Raw genomic sequence first — 18,303 nt, 5'->3', positions numbered from 1 at the left:
GAAACAACATGCTCCCGTTGATTGCAAACACTCCGAAGGGTCGTTTATTCACAAATAAGTAATAACCCTCTCTGGAAAATCATAAATTGTGGAATAGTTTGGCCATTAAAATGATTTTTGATTAGATTTCTAGCGAGAAGTGAATATTGTACTTTTAAAATCTACGTCCAGTGGATGTGTAGGATCTATAGTTTAATAGATATTATGAAGATGATTTGAGGTCTCGCCAGGAGAACGTGTACTACGTCTTCACGCACTGAAATACTGTTTTCACGGGGTGAAAACAGTAATTCCGGTCTCAAAGTTTTCATAATAAAACCGGAAGTATTCCCCTCACTGTCAAATGATTACATAGTGATATCTGCATTACTCATCAACTAAACAATATCGGTTTATCCTTGTTAATTACACAATATTGATTGGTTTAAATTGTGTACAATGCTTTTGTGTTTTTAACCTTCGATTAGAAAAACAAATAGTTTTTTTGGAGTTTAGACGCCACAGTTTCCGAAGACACTACACTACCCAGAATCCTCAGCTATCGTTTGGGACTACAGCATCCACTTTCCTTTACAAACCCCGTGATTAGTCCTCAAGCTCTGTGATTGGATGTTGGAGTGGCAGTAGTGTTGCACGGTGTACCGATACTTGAAAGGTACCGCGATACCCTGCCGTTAAAAACGTTACGATTCCTCCGTTTCATTAGTATCGGTACTTTAAGAATGACGGGGGAAAGTACTCCGGTGAGAAAGCACTGTTTTAATAAGAGCTGTGTGTGTTCAGCGCTCTCCCTCCACTCCCTGCACTGCAGCCGTGCCTGCAGTCCCTCTCCTCTCAAACACGCTCTAAGTGCCTCCCGTCTCTCGTGCACGCGCTAGCTGCCAGAGCATGTGAGAAGACAAGAAGCATGGCTGTATTGCCGCTGCGCCTCGGCTTGTTGACAAAAAAGACGCCAGAAGCGAAAAACAAAAAAGTTGTTTGAGATGATGCTTAATTTTATTTAATACGAATTCTTGACATTTATTTTATTTATTGTTCTCATTGTTTAAAAGTTTGTGTTATGGTTCTGGTGTGAAATAAAGCACAATAATTACATTTCAGACTGTTTCCCTTTTTTTAAGAAAAGTATCAAAAAATAATCGGAATCGCAATTCTTGACTTGGTATCGGTATCGAAACCAAAATGCTGGTATCGTGACAACACTAAGTGGCAGTGCGACAAGGTTACGCCAAGCGTCAAACAGCCCTTTGAAATGGAATGTAACCACGGCAGACTACCCAAAACTGGACTCGAACGGGTCCAGCCCAGCTCTCCCCCCCCAGAACTACACATGCTGGCTATTGTGTTTCACAACTTGTCCTATGGCACGTTTCTACTGGGAATTGTAGTTTTAAAAAGACGTTTTCGTATTTCCCATAGTTAGAAGTTGCCAGTATTAAACTGTGTACAGCCCTGGAGGATTTGGGGATACGAAACACATTGGTGTTATCAAATTAAAGAACTAAAGAGTTCTGATGAACCTTTGTGGGAAAAGTACTGCAGTGTAAATGCGCCTATTGGTTTCATCAATGTTTTCCTATATTTGCTCTTTTCTTAGGAAAGTGTAGTTTTCATAGATTCCAAATTATTTGTTGACTTGAATTTGACAAGTTGATATTTATAAAATTAAAAGAGAAGCCAGGTCGGTCAGAGAAAAAACTCACTGAAGCCACAGAAATGAGCACTTTATTTTCCATTCTGTCTCTTTCATTGATGGTTATTTAAAATGTGACTTCTTAGAACTGATAGTTTTGATAAAAATAAATGGCATATGTAAGCTCCCGGTGATTGTCTCATTCATACTGATGTCTCTCACACAAGGGCTAATGAGAACGGTGGAGAAGCTCTTGGATGACGTTGACTGAAAGATCTGAGAACCCCAAGAGTCCTCACTGGTCGTGCTCTGAATAATAAGGTTAATATGCAGATACGGTTGTGTGACTGGCAAAGCCCCAACTACTAAGGACACGGAACCACTCTTTACAAACAGCAGAAAACATTTGTAACTGATCCGTCTGCTTCCATGTTTTTTCTAATAGAACTGGCATTTTGTGAAAGGTTACATTCAATTCAGTGCCCATTTAGTTGGCCTTTGATATGATCTTAATATATTCTAACACAACTAAAGGGTTTACTGACAATTCGGAGATGGGAATTTTTCCAAATTGATTTCCAAACATCTGACCACCAAAAATTACAGGTATATTACACCAAATAAAAACCTTGGCTAACCGTGACAAGCTAACGTTTCTTTCGGACGTCTACACAAAACTCTCTGCATTGCAGCGTTCACTTTTTGGCCGTTTTAACATTGTTCCGTAAGAGACAACTTTCAGAGATTGTTTACCACAAGCAGGTACTTGCCAAAAGGGTTAGGGTGCATATGTATTGCTGTGAGGCTATAGAGACAACTGCTTTGTTCTTTTTTAAATATAGATTTGCCCCGAGTTTACAAGTAGAAACTGTGCTTTTTAGAGACATTCCATTGTATTTCTAGCAGTAGGTCAGAAGTGTTTCAAGTTTTGAGTTATCTGGAGTGCGGCATTAGGCACAGCAGTGCGTTGTGCTAAATGCTAACATGATCACGTCTGGAGGAAACCTGAAAAAAGCCATTTCACAAAATGTCTTCATGTTTATGTTCATTAATGAAATAAATAATGAATCTTTGCAAAGGGTCCCAGCAGACTCAGTGGATTTAGGCAGCGACTTGTCAACATGCACACAGTTCATACATGTTTTATGGTGAGAACTGCTCAGTCTTGTGATTTCTGTAAGGACATGCTGAGAGCTGTCCTGAGGTAATAATACAAAGTAACATAGATGATAAGCAGAACTGGTTTCAACCAGCTAAAACAAAGAAGCAACACATGGATCAGGCCAAGGCCAATTCGTATGTGTAGCGAGTACAAATGAAAGATAACATGGATCATACGTAACTAGTGCTGTGTACCTGGACTCACATTCAGGTTCAGGTCCGGACTCAAGTCCAGAGGTTCAGGTTCAGGTCCGGACTTATAAGTCCGGACTTGTGTCAAGTTGTGTGAGTAACTAAAGTGAACTTATTGTGAGCTAATTATCAATTGAAAATAAACTCATAATCAACTCAAATTCAAACTCGTCAGGTTTATTGTGCCCCCTTCCAACTTGTGTCTACACCATGTCTTTTCTAGAACTCTACATGTGTTACTAACTACACAACACAACTACATACATAGTGATGTACATACAAGACTCAATATGCAAGAGTACAAGTCTATGTGTTCTTGTTCAAGAACAACAGCATATTGACATTGTCTGGGTGAAGTGTTGCTCTTTCGGCAGACACTATATCACCATACATACAAAGGAGTTAGCTTAGCTACACTACCATATATGGCAACCAATATCCCACGCTGTCAGTGTCCACTATGTCTAAGCCAGCTTCCCTTGACGTCACACAGATCTCGCGAGCAGTTGCGATATTTTGCGAGACTTCGTGAGTTCAGTAATGGCCGCCATATCAGAAGCCAAAACAATGTTTTTCGTCTTTTCTCAGCGCAAATTTCTCGATCTATGGAAGGTTTTAGATGGTTTAGAACAAAAAGGAGAATATACGTAAGTACCGGTTCCCGACGTTCCGGTTTTAACCGGACTTGAACCGAAACTTTTTACAAGTCCAGTACCGGTTCGGCGTACAGGTACGCAGCACTATACGTAACTATTGATTAGACACAGTCAGCAATCTATGGTTACCAAAATCATTAACAATGACATTTCTATATTACATATTTGCATTAAAATGATTATATTTCCAATAAACACACAAACAATCTCACAATGCTGATGTTTACCAGGTATAATGGTTACCAAGTTTACCATCTTAGTTTAGTATTACGTTTTATTTATCTTTATACAGTACATATACTTTTATGGGGTGCATTCTGCGCTAGAGCTAGGAAGCAATAAAGAGCTGGCGAGAAACTCAATGGGAATTTTGTTGTTTTCTGATGTTGAGGCCAGGAAATAAAATAAATAGCTTATTCTAATTTCCTGCTGTACAGTTGGTTTTACTAAGTGCAAAGTAGCTGTTACAAGGACTCCTGAGCTGGCAAGACTGATAGGCAGAGGCAAGAGATGGTTGAGATATTTCAGTCTGGACCAAAGTGGTGGACAGTCAGATTAATGGGATTCATTTCCTTAGGGAATTATTAACAAATCCTACTGCTAACTTGCACTTATGACAGTAAGCCCTTCACCAATACACCTGCCTTTCATCACAGCCTTGGAATATTGAAAAGTGGAATGTAAAAACCGCTATCAAATGAAGACATTCCAATCATTTCTAGAGCTTAAAAAATATACTTCTATCCGTCATCTCAACGCAGGTGGAAAGCCTCACTGCTACACTGTTGTCTTTGTTCTAAAACAGAGTGATAGCATACTCATGACGATTACACAAACACCTGAACTTCCAGGGAACGAAGGCAGATTCCACAGAGGAGCTGGCAGATATATTGCTGACAGTATTAGCTTTGTAAAAGAAACACTACAGCAGGTACAGCTGCTACTCTCTCCCCACAGCTGCAGTATGAAAGTCTGTCGGAGCTCAATTGAAGAGCTCTTCCCTGTGGATCCACACGCTGAGCATCTTCCATCTCCTGTCTGGAAAGCACAGTTCAGTCACTCATACGTTTTCTTGCCTCCCTAAGAGGAACTTTTCCATAAAAGTAATTTTACCACTCTCCTGCAAATGTTTTTCTTAATTAAAGAGCAACTTCCAGGTTAAAGACACCTGTGAATAAATGTGTAGGAAAATGATGAAAACACTAGATTTTCAATATAGTCAGAAATATACACTACAGCAGGGGTCGGCAACCCCTGGCACGCGTGCCAGCATTGGCACCGTAACCAGTGGCACACTAGGAATAAGTGGAATAAGTGTGCAAAATATTAAAATTAATTTTCGGATCCTGAACGCGAGACCGCCGCCAGAGCGCGTCTCCCCGTTACCTGCAGAAGGAAGCCATGCACGCAACGCAGCCCCGCTCTCTTTATCTCCTGGTGACTTTCTGCCGTTTTCCTCCGTGGTGCAGTGCTGATCGTTTCACCACGGAGGAAAGCACTTCACTAATTGCAGTACCCATAAGGAGCTGTACAAATGCCGCAGTTTTTGCGTGGCTGTGTTTATTTAGTTGAAAGCCCAGTGGCGATCTGCTCATCTCTCATCGAAATAATATGCTACAAAGGGGCGGACTGGCCATCCCAGACCGTAGTCGAGGAGGGCAGAAGCAACAAGCTTCAGGTTCAATAACCCACTTTAGCTTAAATGACTGGAGAAAGGCGAGCTGTTCTTGGGAGGACGTTGCATTTATTTAGCTGTTCGTCTGTTTCACAAAATACATCACAAACCTCTGTTTTTCTGCTTTCCCGTTTCACTTCCAGAAACATACACACGTTCCCTCACTGTCGCTCTACCATTCACAAACACACATGCACAAGCCGCACCCCTCTCTCTCTCTCTTAAAGGGACAGCGATCTCATCTCACTCTGCATGACCCTAATATCATAACTTGTGTGTTCTGGAGAATCACAGAACGGACGATCGTCCTTATTATTATGCCGTTTAAAACAATTATTTAAATGTGTTTGTTAAATTCGGCATAATGTAAGTTGCGCTGACAGGTCCACACACTGCTTCCCCGCAGCAAGGATCCCCCCCCCCGTTGATAATTCTCGATCGTTGGCACGCTGATAATTTTTTTTTTGGAAATGGCACTTCATATCAAAAAGGTTGCCGACCCCCGCACTACAGTGACATCTGGCGTCGTTTTTGTAAGAAATTTTCACTTCCGCATAAAAAAGCCTCGGCACGTGACCTCCCGCGTGTGACGTAACACGGGGGACACAAGGGGGAGAGCGGCCGGTGTAACGTCTTAATAAACATGGATCCCAATGCTAGTTTCGACACAGAAGACACAGAAGAAGTTGAACATGAATATTCGAATGCATATGACGGACCACAACCTTTTAATTATGAGCCTGCTAGGCATCCAAGAGACCAGGAGCAGCCAAGGATTAGAAGAAATAACGGCCATCGGAGAGAAATTGAGCTGTGGTGTGAGGAGAACCACTGGAGAACTGGGCAGCTATCTTGGTGAGTGACCGGCGTTAGCTACAGAATGTTAGCTAACGTCACATCACAACATTGTAAAGTTAGCTATCATATATCAGGCTATAACTAAAGTAGCATTGATAATATAGTAACGTTACTGGCAGGACTGTTGATACTGATCCATAACAGAAACTAATGCGCAAGTATCAGCCGTATCTCGCGTTACCTAATGCAACTCCACACTACGGTGCTGCGTACCGGAGGAGAGACGCGAGATACGGCTGATACTTGACGATCTGGCGGAGAAAGGTTGTGGAGCTTCCGTTGATATGCCGTTGTAAATGGCTTGATGGAAAGCAGGTGTGTAGTCGGGGAGGGTGCACAGCTGATTGCAGCAGGTGAGTGGTGGTTGAGCCGGGAGCCAGGAGTGACAGCCACCACGCACACACAAACAACACAGACAGGGGGAAACAAACAAACACAAAGGAGACGGCTGGAGCAGTACAGCCACCACAGCGTTACCTAATGCAATTCCACACTATGTCTTACGGTGCCGTGTACCGGAGGGGAGAGAGAGAGAGCAGCGAAGGGGGGGGGGGGGGGGGGGGGGGGTAAAACTACCGAAAAATACCAGCTCCTTAAAACACAAACGCTCTACTCAACGCAACTCTACTATACCCGCGGTCAGAGAGCGGAGATGTGTCTCCTGTGTGATGTAATATGACGCGTTTCACGTATGACCTTAAAAAAAAGTCGTTTTTAAGAGCAGAGCTCAAAATTGCTCCTTTCCCTCTGAATTCCTGCCCTTATGTATCGTAAAACATATCAAATCCTGCATTCACTTTTTTTAATTGTAATTTTCAAGCAAGTTTAAGCATAAATGTAGAAAAAATAAAAACCTGCAAGATGCTCTTTAAATGACTCATTATAGGTTTTTGGATTCACAAACAAAAGGAAAGTTAAATTGACATTTCTGTTTTAAAAAGATGTAATATGTAATTTTTACACATTAAAATGCCTTAAAACAAGACAATATAGAATGTGTTGGGTTCTGAACTTACATTATCCCAAATGTTTTCTACAATTTTCAAACCCAGAGATAATTTGAATGAGACACTTTTATAAATGTCGGTCATTTATAACTATTTAAAAATCTATTTTAATTTACTGAAAAAAGCTAGATCTTTAAAAAAAAGAAGCTGAGCATGCGTTAAGGAGGAAACCCTTTTTTTAAATTACCAAACTGCTTTATTCAGTGTTTTTACCAATTTTGATCAGCGTGTCAGTTTGTTTTATATAGGAGGTGACATCTGTGGCTAATTCAGCGGCCGGTAAAAATACATAATTCAAGCTTAATAATAGGCTGGGTTTCTACTACACTCATATCTATAATGGATATACATCTAGACAACAACCCTACAAATGCCAAACCCCTCTAGGTCACTGTCACGCAATGATTTCAATTTTTATAAGTGCTCGTAAATATACAGTATCTTCACACTCACTGACAAAGCACCCAGAGGTGCAGCAGAGTGATGATAATCACTTTGGGGATACATCAAGCAATTACACATTGAACAAATATAATGGACCCTGGGTTTTTCACTTCCTGCCGATTGCATGTCGCTCTGCAGTGATTTAGTGATCACAATTAATTGGTATTACGATTGAAAAATGAAAACCTTCCAAAAGAAGCAGAAGTATAGCAGTGTTCACCAACCAGAACAGACCAGTCACAATCAATCCCTGTTTATTCTCTGGTTCTTAGTTTAGGTCCGCCCGACATATTATGGGTGAATGGTGTCCAGTCCTGTGTAAACTGTTCATGACATTTATTGAGAAATGACTTGCAATAACAATACATAAACCTACACGCACACAATGCTTGATGATTTCCTTTCCCTCCGCCTTACTAAGTGATTTCCCAGAGGGGCTGAAGGAGCTGGGAGCAGTTTGACATGTCCTCTTTTCAGTAGCTGGGTCGCAGCTCTGCATGAGTACGAAAACCCACATGAGGGAGTGTTACAGCCGTCAGCACATTCAGAAACAGAGAATAGGCAGAAGTGATACTGAGTGAGTTGCTAATTTACACCAAGCAAACCCTAGAAAAAAATGCAAGTCAAAATGACCCGAAACACTACAACAATAGAAACCTTGTTCTTTTCCACAAGAATACGCCTCCTTTCCTCAAAGGAAAATCAATACTCAAAAGAACAGCCATTGGCACAATGCTGGGAACATAATCTATTTTTTCTTTTAAAGAACTGGACAAAGCACAATTTTGCAGCAAGATTCAGAAATTGCACAGGTACAAGATGATTCTCTTAGAATTGGAAAGCATTGTATTTCACTCTCAGTCCTGCTCATACAAGCCCAACCAGTAATGGGTCACAGCTCCTTTAACCTGGCATATAATGATCAAAAAGTTGCATACAAAACATATCATGAATGCACCAGAGCAACAATTCATGCAGCCACTTCAGCAAACCTGGTGCTTAATATCAGCCTGTGAAATTCATCATACTGTACAAGTAAGCACACCAAAAGTGAAACTGTTTTTCTCTTTGTTGCGGGCAGACACTTTGCATTTGTAAGGGCTCGAGAACAAATGGTGAGACGCTACAATAATTTGTTGCATGTCATTCATGAAGCCGCTGTTTTTCAAGTTGCAGCACTGCTGGAGAGTCAACTCGTTTTGAAGTCATCCTTCAAGTAAATTCAGAGCAAACTATTCAGCCCCACGTCTCATGAATGATGGATTAAACGATTTGTGAACAGAGGAGAGTGAGCACCACTTGATGCAGACATGAAGTCATAGCTCGTTTAAAATTAGAAGCCCAGTCATTTGAAATAACTAAAACCACGTTTTCGTTGTGTTTTTTTGTTGTTGCATTCAACAGAAAATAACCAGAGTAACTGAATGATTAGTGCAGTAAAGCACAAGTTCCAAAACAATGATACTATATTGATTCTTTATTCCTCACAAAGTCCGCCAAAATGGATTTCTATTGGATTTAGGAGCCTGCAATTAATATATGACCATTAACACATAAAACAAATCAGTTCAATGTTATCTACCCACTTAAAGCAACCACAATTCGATCTGATAATTGTTTTACCGGGCTATTCCGGACATCTAAATTAAAAACTATCAATTATTTTTTATATTAAGACAATTATTCACAAGGACATTATATTAGAAAGGAGGTATGCTTGGAAAGAAATGGTAGAGATGTGATAGTTTAAAAAAAATGTGTATCTTAAAAATTATTTTTACTTTGCATCAATGAGCCATATCCATTTCAATGTACTGGTAAATCTCTTTCAATGAGGTCACATCATTTAATAAAATAGGTCTTATCAAAAGGAATGATTGTACACCTTTTACCCTTTACCCATGCTCATTAGAGCTGAAAAAAACCTATTCGTATCAATTACAAATCTAATGGTTTAACAATTTTTTCAACAAAAGGTTAGAAAATATTGACAAATGGTGATTTATTTTAAAGACGGCTTAAGGGTACTTCTTTTAAGAGGTCATGGTGTTGACTTTACTTTTCAAAAGCCAACAGAGAATCAATATAAAATCGGAAATAATAAAGAAAAAAAGAGAAAAAAATACAACTTTTCAAATTTGAGAAAGCTGGAAGCAGAAATGCTTGCAATTTTTTCGTTATAAATAACTTGATGACATATCAATCAACCGTAGTGTTTTTGTTGATTGATTCCCTGCCTGTTGTCTAATCAATTAATGGTTTCAGTACTAGTTTTCATATGAGGCACCTCAGATACACACACAGTCTGCCATTACCATTAGTGTTCTGAAACCTGTGGTTAGAGCACACATCCCTATCTGTCACTGGACTCATACCTAAAATTCAATATTGGAGACCATTTGGATCACCTTGAGAGGTCCCGAGTGGAACCCCGGACCTTACAGCAGTTAAACGCAGGTAATATCCTATAATATGTGTGGATTAGGAGTCTGAGCATTTTACGACAGGTGCATGACACAGATCAATGGCACAGTGCAGCTTCCAATTTCACGGTGCATAGTGCGAGGCTACGCGTAAAGTGATTCATATCTAGTGCAACTGCAGAGTAGTCAATATCCTTGTGTGCCCTCCGGTGAGCGATTGATTCCAAACAAAAACCACACACACAGCAAGGAAACAGGTGCATGGAAATCTATCTGCAGTGCACTAGCAGCTTCACTTCCCCTTATTTACACAGTCGGCCATGACTACAAAAATGAGCATTTCAGATGAGATGATGGTAAAAGTTGCACTCACCCAAACGAGAGGTCGGGCGTGTGTGAGCGCGTTCCAGTGAAAGGGATCCGGAGACAAGGGTGTCCCGCCTGTTTGATCCTCTCCACTCACAGCCGATTATACACACACACCCGCAGAGAGGCTTCCATGCTGCTTTCTGTGCAAACGAGAAGCAGGATCAGCTGCTGACCCGAGATGTGTCCCATGTGTCACACCCTCTCTTCCGGAAAGCACGGACACACAGACCCGCCTGTGTTGTCTACAGTGAAGTCGGAGTGAAGACAACCAGCGGCGGCATGCACACACTTACATACACTCCGCCCGCAGCTGGCTATTATTGCACCACCACCGTTGAAATGTGCACACAGCAGAAGGAGGCAGCTCACACACACTTCTTTGAGGCGCGTCGGATAAACCCAACTTTTATTATTCCACCACAAACGAATCCACGGGTCCTAAGATCCGCCCTGTTCCCGCCATGGAGGTTCCCGCAGCATGACCACAGCCGTGCATCCACAACACTATTTTACACTACCATATTTCTTTATTGATTAAAAACAGCATGATGCATAGGGAATTGGATTACCCGTTTTGTTATCAAAGGTGCCTACTATGGGTTGTTTTCATTGCCCATCCACTGGAGATTATAATGAACAAAAAGTGGATGTATGCAGCAGAAGTGCAGCTAGCGCCTCTGCTGGCCATTTTTTCACATTTCCGATTGAGAAAATGTTGAATGAACGCCTGACTAATTAGTGGAGATAAGCAGAGTGGTCATTGGGACTGCAGATGGTAACATCATAATTACTGAGTCCAATGCAGCCTATACACAGAACATGTTGCAGGCACTAAAAACGCCAACTGTGGCCATCACTATGTGACAATACCAGTTACATCCTTCATCTCCTTTATTTATTTATTTTTTTAAATCTTAAATATTGTGACATGTGATTAAAACACCCACACTTTTACCCAAGAAAGCTTAGTCGATGGCCTGTCAGTACAGCAGTACTAACCCATGCTGACAATCCTAACAGGCCTGCTTCAACGTGATTCACTCTCTCTGAGTGAAATCATTTTCATAATCCCACAGAAACCATTATCCTCCTCAAATCTCCCAACCACCATCCCCCTTCCGAATAGTGTTAATTGAGTGGATGTAACAGGGGAAATGTATAGTATTTTCTTGTAGCAGCACCATTTTAAATAACCTATGGAACCCATCCGCCCATCATGTATCTCTTACAGGATTATGTATTACTATGTGAATATCTACAGTAAACACATCCAAGAGAAAATATTATTTTACTGTTTATTTGGATGTTGTGGAGCCAATTTGATTTTTTCAATTATTACATTACATATCTTGCATTTATTTTCAATCTAAAAACATGTGTTGCAAAACAAAATGCAATATTATAGCTTTTATATTGATAGAGGAAGTAATTTTTAGTAAGTGTGTTTCATTTGTAAAACAAAAAACGTTCATCACAATTACCCAAAACTCTCAATGACACTGTTTAAAATAGTGTCATTTTTGTTTTTCATCCTAATATCCTAATATTTAAAAAAAAAACAAATAAGCACAAATGAAAAAAATATTACAAATAATTACAATTCGAATATTTGAGAAGGAACAATTGTTATATCTAAAAATGATGTAAAAAATTTAATTATGATTTTCTTATTGGTTAATTGACTAAGCGTCTCACCTCCAACTTCTGGTGGGTAGTTGAATCTAGATAAAAGCATAATTCTGTGCAGTTAAAAAAAGTACAATAATTCCTTCTGAAATGCTTTTAACCTCCAGTCACTGTACACACTGCACCGTTTATTGGAATTAAAAATGGACCAAACATGTAGTGGTGGGGAAGTGGGTCCTCTCCCTCTCCTATGGGGAAGTTCATTTAGTTTATTGGCAACAGCTTTAGCCTCACAGCACAGCACTGGCTCACACCCTGGGATAAGGGGCAGCATGTCCTCCCTCACAGTCCAATCACCCTCCAAATTTAAAGTATTTTCCAGCCAATTCTGTCTCTTTACAGATGTGTGTCCCCACCGAGCCCGCTGCACAGCGTGCTGCCTCTGCTTGTTCTCAGATGAGTCATCTTGAAACTCAGCCGATACACAGCCTTGTATGTGCATAGCAAATGTGGCTGCATCGTGATGTCTGTAGAGCATGACCAGATCATCATCAAAGCTCTGACGCTTGTGTTTGACCTTTATGCTGGTTTGAGAGAGACACCTTTAGATCATAAGAGACTTAAAACAAAACTACAAAGAGACATAAAACGGATACAAAGGGGGGAAACCACTGCAAGGAGACAAATAAGGCCCACAAAGAGACACAAAACAACTGCAAAGAGACAAAACCACAACAGAGAGACACATACAGAGTGCCAAGAGACACAAAACCACAAAAAAATGCACAACAACCACAACAAATAAATAAAAAGAGCTACAAATCTATAAAGTCTGTGTGTCATGCTTCTCAAGGAGATCTGGTGCCCTTTTACATATATATATATATATACAGGACTGTCTCAGAAAATTAGAATATTGTGATAAAGTTTCTTTATTTTCTGTAATGCAATTAAAAAAACAAAAATGTCATACATTCTGGATTCATTACAAATCAACTGAAATATTGCAAGCCTTTTATTATTTTAATATTGCTGATTATGGCATACAGCTTAAGAAAACTCAAAAATCCTATCTCAAAGAATTAGAATAGTTCCTCAGACCAAGTAAAAAAAAAAGATTTATAACAGCAAAACACAATCAAACATTTGAAAATGTCCATTAATGCACTCAGTACTTGGTTGGGAATCCTTTTGCACGGATTACTGCATCAATGCGGCGTGGCATGGAGGCAATCAGCCTGTGGCATTGCTGAGGTGTTATGGATGCCCAGGATGCTTCAATAGCGGCCTTTAGCTCATTAGCATTGTTGGGTCTGGTGTCTTTCAGCTTCTTCTTCACAATACCCCACATATTCTCTATGGGGTTCAGGTCAGGGGAATTTGCAGGCCAATCGAGGACAGTAATGCCATGGTCAGTACACCAGTTACTGGTGGTTTTGGCACTGTGGGCAGGTGCCAGATCATGCTGGAAAATGAATTCCTCATCTCCATAGAGCTTTTCAGCAGACGGAAGCATGTAGTGCTCTAAAATCTCTTGGTACACAGCTGCATTTACTCTGGGCTTGATGAAACACAGTGGACCAACACCAGCAGCTGACATGGCTCCCCAAACCATCGCTGACTGTGGGAACTTCACACTGGATTTCAAGTAACTTGGATTTTGCTCCTCTCCAGCCTTTCTCCAGACTCTGGCGCCTTGACTTCCAAATGAAATACAAAACTTGCTTTCGTCTGAAAAGAGGACTTTGGACCACTGTGCAACTGTCCAGTGCTTCTTTTCCTTAGCCCAAGTCAGACGCCTCTTCCGTTGTCTTGAGTTCAGAAGTGGCTTGACCATGGGAATACGGCTATTGTAGCCCATTTCCCGGACACGTCTGTGAACAGTGACTTTTGATACCTGGACTCCAGCTTCAGTCCACTGTCTTTGAAGCTCCCCCAAATTCTGGAAGCGACTCTTCTTCACAATGCTGTTAAGGCTGCGGTCATCTCTCTTGGTTGTGCAGCGTTTCCTGCCACATTTCCCCCTTCCAACAGACTTTTTGTGGATGTGCTTTGAAACTGCACTCTGTGAACAGCTTGCTCTTTGAGAAATTTCTTTTTGTGTCTTACCCTCCTGATGGAGGGTGTCAATGACGGTCCTCTGGACAGCAGTCAGATCAGCAGTCTTCCCCATACTTGTGATTTAGTTTACTGAACCAAGCTGAGTGTTTTTCAAGGCTCAGGAAACCCTTGCAGGTGTTTCGAGTTAATTAGACGATTCAAGTGATTCGTTGAACACCCTACTAGTATACTTTTTCATGATATTCTAATATTTAGAGATAGGATATTTGAGTTTTCTTAAGCTGTATGCCATAATCAGCAATATTAAAATAATAAAAGGCTTGCAATATTTGTTGATTTGTAATGAATCCAGAATGTATGACATTTTTGTTTTTTTAATTGCATTACAGAAAATAAAGAACTTTATCACAATATTCTAATTTTCTGAGACAGTCCTGTATATATATATATATATATATATATATATATATATATATATATACACATATATATATATATACATATATATATATATATATATATACAGTATATATACAGTATATATATGGCCAAGGGAGCAGTGTCGTATTCAACCTTGGATTCTACAATAAAGGGTTCGTTTTTTTCATTTTGTATTTCAGAAAGGTCAACAATTAAAAATCAGTAAAAGCAGACTATTGCAGAAGAAAACTAAGAAATATGTGTGGATCTCCTGGGGCTTGATATTTCACCTCCACAAATTCCAAGGCTGAAAGGCTTTTTTTCAAACAAGACTCATTGATTCATTTCAGTCTTTCATCACCCTCGTCCTGATATGATTGGCTCAGAGAAAGCTTTGTGCCCCTTCTTTTACAGGAAAGAATAGAAAACAAGACCAGATTCCACTCCAAACCTTTGTCTCCTTGCGCAACCTTTTCAGTTCTCTTCTCATCTTTGTGTTATCTCAGCCGCTGTGTGTGTGTGTGTGTGTGTGTGTGTCTTTCTTTCTTTCACTGGGACAGATCCCCTACTGTATTTCCCCATCATGTATTCCTCTGAGGCTCAGGGTGGAAATAAGGGGCTAGTGAGATCCTGCTTCCATTTCCCTTGCAGCCTCTTGGGATCCCACCTTAACTCCAGGAACTCCCCCTGGAGAGGGTGCGTGTCATCTTCACGTGTGAGATCTGATGGAGCATGACAAAGTACTTCTGGCTGTGTGGTAATTGGTAGTGAGACAGGCAGGTGTAGGTGCAAGTGAGTGTGTTTCTGCAGAGTCTTTCAAAATCTGAAGGCTGGTGATGGTTCTGTTTCATGTTTCATTCTGTTTAAGTGTGACTCATCAGCCTGGGTTCACATGGTATGCTTATGGCATGACGCTACAGGCTAAACATTGTTTTTCATGCATTTTTCATGCTAATGGGAAGCAATCATCCAAAATACACAGTTTGTGATACATTTGATTAATGTATACTTAATTCCCACAAAGTTTACTTAAGATAGTAATTAATTAACACAATTAAACAGTTTAATTCATACATATATTACAGATTATATTCTAAAGGGAAATGGATTTTGAGATTATTTTATTTATAGTATAGAGCGATATAAAAGGCCAAAAAAACTGTTAAATCCATTGACTCTAAAAATGACACCATAATACAACACGAGTTTTGAAACTGGTTTCATCCAGATCTCATTGTTTAAATAAATGCAAATTGGCATATTGATTTAGATAATGCATTATAAATACATTTAAAGATAGCATTTCAGAATATGCGTAGTACACAACTATTTATTGGAAGTTCCATGATGATATATTTTAGTTAAATTGTTTTACCATCCTTACCTGTGGTGCCTCCCCTTCAGACAAAAACAGCAGTGACTTGTTTGGTTGGGCTTCACTAAACTAACAAACTACGTCCTTTTTTTCCCTTGGAATGATGGGTACCAATAAAACATCCTGCCATGACTCACCGCTTTATATTTACAGGCTAGGTGGTGTAACACCGCCCCCTGCTGGTTCAACACGCTCAGTGCTCGAATGACATGATACTACAGTGTTTGCATTGGGCTCAACATCAAAAGAATCACACTGTGCAATGTCTTGAATAAAAAATATGTGGCTTTAATAAACAAGTATGTTCCTGAAGCTATTTTAAATGTGTATGTTAAACCTCTGGAACTTGATAATAGTTTGTTTCTTTTAAATATAGCTATATTTTCGTTATTTATTGTATTATGCATGAGTTTCTAATGTCTGACTACTTTGGATTTGCAAACCTAAAGTTATGGGGTTTTACATTCATGTTGCTCTGTGTATTTTAACGTGTTCTTTTATGATGGTCTGATGTAGAAAGAAAGGCTTGATAAAGAGCAGTAAACAGACTGAAAGGGACTGTGGGATTTAGTGGCATCTAGCGTTTCAGTTGCAGATGGCAACCAAATTATTAGGACAGCATACAGATACTTTGTCTAACTTTTTCTTTAACTTCAGCTTGTTTCCTGATCTAACACCTTTTAAAATCACTTGGATTGTGCTAAATATTTGAATTGATAGTTGTAAAAAAAAAAAAACATATCTGGAGCATGTATCCCAAAACTAGTCCTTTTGTTTCCAGCATTGCTTTAAAATGAAGGAGAAACAAAAAACCTACATTTTGATACTCAGAAACCTCTAAATGTATTTCACATTGAAAAACCCAATGGTCAATACATTAAACCACTGTCAACATTTATCTGGGATAGCTTTTGTTTGAAAGCCTGAGTGAAACAGATCTTATATCATTATTTTTTGCCATGATAATCTTTCTAGGTAAAGTGTACCATGTTCTAAATTGGACTAAAAATAATGTTTATTTTCTCAAGGGTAAGATTCTAAACTTGGTTATCCTGGCAAACCCTTTTTTTGTGATAAGCAGTAAGATCAGTCTTGGAAATTGGATCACAACATTTTCTCTTCTCATTTGATTCTCAGGCCCTCAGTTCTTTGTTATAACACATTTCATACCCCCAGTACATACAAAAAGAAACAAACTCGGAATAAATAACAAGATAAATTATCTTTATTTTCACGTCTTTGTCATTTATAAAATTATGTTTCCAAAATGAATATTAACAAGGCAATACAGAAAATCCTTTTAATAACTCAAGAGGTGGAACTGGGGCTCTAGAGACTGTTAACATTTCTATGCAGACAGAAAAGGGAACGGTCGCTCAGATGGTATCAACATGATCACTACTTCACTGATAGTAAAGGGCATTATTCTTTTACAGATGGACTTTGAGTACCGTGCTAGGAGGTGCCGGGGTCTCTAGAGCCTGCATCCACACCAAGCCCTTCAATGTACAGTCATTAAACTTCATAACCCAGGATTCATCACTGCTTATCGCTCAGCGTAAACCAGACACAGGTCATTCACAAACCCTTGAACATTCTCACACCGGATAACCCCCACTGAATGATCAGCGTCATCGTCATTATTAGCGAAAAGCATGATTCTTCTCTTATCTTAAACATAACGTCATATTCTTCTCCCTACAGTAAAATACACAAAACCCCAGCAACCGTAAAAACCAAAATGGGAAGAATGAAGAAAAAAAGCTCTAATCTACAAAACCAAAACAAACAAAGGAGATCCTTAGATACCATGTGCTCAAAGATAAATTCTAAATGGATTCTCGCAATTCTGTGCGTTGTTGTGAGTTGGTTTCACTGACGCAAGTTATCAAAAAATTAAATATTATATACTGTATAGGTTATTATTACAGTAACAATGTTCCATGCGATCATTTTTCTCATCTTCTGTACAGAGTTGAGGGTTCAGTAGTAAATAACAAGGATACAGACCTATAGCGCCTGGTGGCCAGAGTGCCAGAATGTTACAGAGCTGTGGAGAGCTGGGACAGGGGGTCTACAGAGTGGCCCAATATCATGGTGGTGAAACAAAAGCGGCTGTTTTACAAAAATCTGAATCAAAATAAAGCTATTATTTACTGGAAAATTTGGAAGGAACAGTCCACGCTTAAAGTGTATCTCATTGTGCTCGATGTTCAAAGCCTTTTTTGTCTGATAATGTGTTTATTTTCTCTATGTGCTTAATCAATTTCCACCTAAAAGGATATTTGGGATTTTTGGATGTGGATCAGTGTATTTCCTACAGTAGATAGCGGAAAATTTGCCAGTTTGTTGGAAGAGACAGGAGAAGTGGCACCAACGCTAAGCAATGTACTGCAGCAGACA

The 18,303-nt window shown here is 39.6% G+C and overlaps 1 protein-coding gene across 4 annotated transcripts in view; it reads right to left on the bottom strand.

Moving 5' to 3' along the window:
* The window catches only part of camkk1a (calcium/calmodulin-dependent protein kinase kinase 1, alpha a), a 92,208-nt gene extending 81,265 nt beyond the window's left edge, over positions 1-10,943 (bottom strand). For 2 of the 4 annotated variants that reach the window (XR_013802975.1, XM_079652336.1), the window contains exon 1: positions 10,423-10,941. The gene's annotated coding sequence lies outside the window, so the exon portion shown is untranslated. Of the gene's footprint in view, positions 1-10,422 lie in introns of all 4 variants that reach the window. The other 2 variants (XM_079652340.1, XM_079652339.1) reach the window with 2 other exon arrangements.
* Positions 10,944-18,303: the final 7,360 nt, after the last annotated feature.

The sequence above is a fragment of the Notothenia rossii genome (assembly GCF_949606895.1).
Source record: "Notothenia rossii genome assembly, chromosome: 9".
NCBI lineage: Eukaryota > Metazoa > Chordata > Actinopteri > Perciformes > Nototheniidae > Notothenia > Notothenia rossii.
Note: the sequence above shows the minus strand (reverse complement) of the source record. Positions and strands in the feature narration are given on the sequence as shown.